This window comes from Chinchilla lanigera, unplaced genomic scaffold, assembly GCF_000276665.1.
Source record: "Chinchilla lanigera isolate Chin_1 unplaced genomic scaffold, ChiLan1.0 scaffold00040, whole genome shotgun sequence".
NCBI lineage: Eukaryota > Metazoa > Chordata > Mammalia > Rodentia > Chinchillidae > Chinchilla > Chinchilla lanigera.
This window is the reverse complement of record NW_004955441.1, coordinates 466,854-471,717: the sequence shown is the minus strand read 5'-3', so window position 1 is coordinate 471,717 and position 4,864 is coordinate 466,854. Positions and strand designations below refer to the sequence as shown.

Here is a 4,864-nt window from a genome sequence, read left to right as displayed (position 1 = left end):
ACCCCTTCTCCGCCGGGTCGGAGGCCGCCTCCCTCCCTCGCGCCCTCTGTCCTTTTCTAGCGCCCGGTAGCGCAGAGCGGCGGCCGCGCACGCGCACGCCCGCCTGTGTCTACCTTCGGCGCACGCGCGCTCGCTGCCGTCTTTGTTGACCTGCAGCCCTGTGCGCATGTGCAGGCCCGCCTCTCCGCCCTGCCCCGGGGATCTACCGCTGCACCCGCTTGGGTCTTGTCGCCGGAGGTTCTGCTGATTTCGCCGCCCTTGGGGGCTCGGAGTAGGGAACCTCGGTACTTCCTCTTACGGAAGCGCGAATTGCGGCTTGGGGTGGCTCTGTTAGGCGTGGCGTCCTATCTCCCCGTGTCAGTGTTTTATTTCATTTTCTGCCAGTTAGTCTCAGGCAAAAAATGATTGCACTACATGTCAATCCGGGAATTATTATCTGAGAGGCTATCAGTCGGAGAGACAAATGCCAGGTATCCTCCAGCGAAAAATACTAGCTCCGTATAATGAGGTCAGCGACACCAGAGGCTCAAGTAAATCACTAAGCGTTGAGATGCCTTTTCTGCAGGATTGTTTGAATAAGGTAATTGTTAGGTTTTGCACAGTAATCATCCTATAGTTTGTTAAGGAATTTGTACTGTGCTTGTGTGTGCGTGTGTCTCCAAGTCCCTTCCTTTGGGGGACTCCGTACTGTCCCTGTTCCCTGTATTCTAATAAGCTGCAAGCACAGAAGCCGGATCACAACGGTGGAAACAAACACTGGGTCAGTCCTACTCTCCTGAGAACTGACATCTTGGATGGAGGCACGTTGAAATAGAAGCCTCTGTAGCTGGAACTGGGAAGTTGAGGAGTTGGTCGATCAGCTCCTGCTATTGAGATCCCTAGATCTGCTGTGTTCCTGGACAAGTCACCTGAGTAGTAATCGAGTCAATCAACTGTTAGGTCTTTTCTTTTATTTCTGTCTCCCTTTCTCCTTTTCTCTTTCTCCCATCTTTCTGTACCTCTATCTTAAAAAACAAAACAAATTCTTTTTACTCAAGTTAGCCACAGTTGTTTCTTGTTCTCTAAAACGAAGAAATGCTAATACAAAGCTCCCGTTGATTACAGAGTGAGGTTTCCAAAAGCCTCATGAGATCTTGTAAGAATCTCCACATTCGGCCACAACTTTAATTACTCCCTATCAAGACTTTCCTACAGAGTATGATAGGCTAGTGCAAAAATGACTGTACTCTGATTCTCTGTTAATGCTGCCTCTGTGCAGATCGTATACTTTCTACCTTTTTTGTTTGTTTATTGTTTGCTTTTTGTTTGTTTGTTTTTTTTCCCCGGTACCGGGAATCGAACTCACGATCTCGTGCTTGCCAGGCAGGCGCTGTGCCGCTGAGCTAAATCCCCCGCCCCCTTTCTACCTTTTGAATCATCCCATTTCAATTCCTGATGTCCCTCCAGTATACCTGGTTTCTCTTTTGAACCCCATAGCAGTTGTTACGTGAAATCTATTTTAATTATACATGTCATAGAAATAAGATAGATGGAACTTAAATGTTGTACAATTTAAAGAAAAAATAATAAGCATCTAGTTTACTGAATGTAACCAGTCTTTTGAATTCACTGTGAGCCCCTCCCTAATCTTAATTCCTTGACTCCCCTGTAGAGAAGGGCACGGCACTGAATTTTGTGTTAATCGTTTTTATGCCCATCATTTTATTTTTAAAAACTTTCTACAAGTTTTCTTTCCTTTTAAATGTGTATTTGTTAAGTTTACTTTCTTCTGCTGCATTTTTCTTTCTTTTCCTTTTTTTTTGGTTTTTGGAGACCAGGTCTCGCTGTTCAGGCTGTCCTTGAACTCACTTTGTAGCCCAGGCTGGCCTCAAATGCAGCAATCCTCCTGCTTCAACTCCTGACTGCTGAGATTACAGGCGTCTACCACCATGCCCAGCAAGTTTACTTTCTTAATTGGTAACATCCATGTAAAAGTGTTGGGCTTTTGCTATTAAGAAATGGAACAAAAATGGAAGCATTTATTTTATTAAAAGTGTAACTTTGAGCTGGGCGTGGTGGCACATGCCTGTAATCCCAACACTCAGGCACTCAGGAGGCTGAGGCAGGAGGATCATTTGTTTGTTGTTTTTTTTTTTTTTGTCTTTTTGAGACAGGTCCTCGCTATGTGGTTCAGGCTGGCCTTGAGCTCACTTTGTAACCCAGGCTGGTCTTGAACTCACAGGCATCCTCCTGCCTCAGCCTCCCAAGTGCTGGGATTACACGCGTGCGCCACCATGCCCTACGATAATTTCGAGTTGAGACCAGCCTGGGCTACAAAGTGAGTTCAAAGACAGCTTGAACTGTATAGGAAGACCCTGTCTCAAAAAGACCCGCCCCCCCAAAAAAGTGTAAGTTTGCTTTTCTGTTAGATAATGAACAAATCCCTATAACAGCATATTCTGCCAAAGAGAAATAAGAAAAGGAAATAAAAAAAAAAAGATTTTTTCTTTTGCTCTCTTTTACAGATGTAAATGCAATTTGTGCTTGGTATTAAGATTTAGTTCTAAAATATCTCCCCAGGGGCTGGGGATTTAGCTCAGCGGCAAAAGCGCCTGCCTGGCAAGCGCAAAGTCGTGAGTTCGGTTCCGGTACCGGAGAAAAACCAAAAAAAAAAAAAAAAAAAAAAAAAAAATCTCCCCAAATTCTCTTTTTAAAATTTTATTAGTACATGTTTGCAGTTCCTGTAGTTTACAGTCATCTTGGGTAGTGGTTACATGTAGAGATCACAGTTTGTCTTTTCTTTTTTATTCCCCTTCGCTTTTCCTCCGTGCTCCTCCTCCAGTTCCCCTGTCCCGTTTTTCATTCTTGGGGATAATATTAATCTTAGCTCATGTTATGGTATGTAATGTTTACATTAGTGAGGTTGTTAGGTTCCTGTACTTGTATGCCTTTCATTTTAGTGGTGTAATGCATTTATGTAAGAATGTGTTGTATAGCCTTGCCTGGTCTTGACTATATAAATTTAATCTTGTTTTTTTAAATTTTCTTTTCCTTGTGCTTTTTATATGTAATCCTAGTCATAATTTGCTTTTTCTGTCCAATATGTGTGTTTGAAATTCCTCTGTGTTGATTTCTTTTTTGTGATTTTTATTTTTATGAGTCCATGCCTGCAGTACATAATGATCGCGTTCATTGTGGGGAGTTTGTACATTTGGAAAACACATCTCAATTCTTTTTACCTCCTTGTCCCTTTCCCTTCTCCCCTCCCTTATTAATTTCTATAGCTATCGTGCATTTATTTTTCCCTACTATGTAGTATTCCATTGTATTATTTACCACAGTTTATTTATCATTCACTTGTTGATGGATATTTAGTGTAGTGCCAGGTTTGTTTATTTTCCTGCAGTAACTAACTTTTGAAACGGGGGCTTTGTGCCTGCTTAGATAAGCAATCTACCATTGTGCTATTCCCCTAGCCTGGTAACTGTCTTTTTAACTTGGCTGTGATATGGCCCAATAGTACAGAAGTAAAGCTTGCATTTAAACTTCTGCTGTATCACCTTCTGTGATCTTAGCTAGTGATTCAGCTTCTAATATGTTGTGTAATATTTAGAGTAGAGGGCAAGGCCTAGAATCAAGTTGGTGCTTGTTATTTGTTGCATGAAAAATGGTTCTCCCACATATCTTTTACACTAAAATCAACTATTGGCAGGTGCCTAAGCATATTTTTTCCTTTTTCAGGACCACAGTTATCCTGATACCCTGTTTCTTTCACTTACATCATTCTCCTCTTACATGTGCTGTTAAAGACCTTCAAGGCTGTTCTGATATTAACTTCTTGAAAAATCTTTCCTGTGTTACTTCTGACAAAAATTATCCTATTTAAACAAATTTATCCTATTTTTAAAAATTCTTATCACAATGTGATTGTGTTACATGTTGGCTCCTATACTGTACTGCCTGATGAGATAGTTAAACACTTGATCATCTCCTGATACAGATAGTAAACTGATTTTTTTTTTTTTTTTTTTTTTTTTTTGCCTTTTTTGAGACAGGGTCTCGCTTTGCAGTTCAGGCTGGCCTTAAACTCACTGTGTAGTCTAGGCTGGCCTCAAACACCACAATCCTCCTGCCTCAGCGTCTTGAGTGCTGGGATCACAGATGTGCACCACTACGCCCAGCCTAGAATTTTCTTTTACCTCCTAGTCAAATAGGAACCTAGCCATATTTTCTAATCTAAGAAAGCATTTCCCAACCACACCTCGTAGTTATAAAAACCTTAAGTTGGACCTGTGGGCATGTGCCTGTAATCTCAGTAGTACAAGGTTTGGGGCTGGGAGACCACTCCCCCTCCATCCACCTGAAATTGGACAACACCCAGGGCCATTTCTCCTTCGTTGTTCTAGGAAAAAGAGAAACAAAAAGAACAAACCCTCTGAAAATAGCCATCTTGATATCTATGGTTATTCGCCCTCAGGATAGGACACTTACTCTTAATAGGGGTCTTACTAGAGGCTTCAGTGGCATTGTTAGAAAAAAATTTGATTATGTCCAGGATCATTACTATCTAGTTTACAGCTCACCTTGTAATGGTGGGCTAAACTGAACCACTGAACTCTTGAATCTCATCAGTATAGTCTTGGAGCTTGATCCTCCAGCCTCCTGAGTGCTTGGATTACAGGCATACACCACCACGCCCGGCTTACTCCAGTCATCTGTTTGAAGTGCAGATTCCCACCAAGGAAATCCTGACTTACTTGCTGAGGGGAGCAGGCCACATATCCAGCAAGATGTTTGTTGTAACGACTCTACATATCCCTGTGCCCACATTAGAAGGGAACTGCTCTCTCCTTTAAATGGTGATTAGTAAAAGGGCTAAGAGTAA

At 42.1% G+C, this 4,864-nt stretch overlaps 1 protein-coding gene across 1 annotated transcript in view; it reads right to left on the bottom strand.

Annotated features, from left to right (window-relative positions):
• Spast (spastin) overlaps positions 1–109 on the bottom strand; it is a gene marked incomplete in the record, with an annotated part of 50,312 nt that extends 50,203 nt beyond the window's left edge. Inside the window, 1 exon segment of the mRNA XM_013517607.1 lies at positions 1–109.
• Between the last annotated feature and the right edge of the window lie 4,755 nt (positions 110–4,864).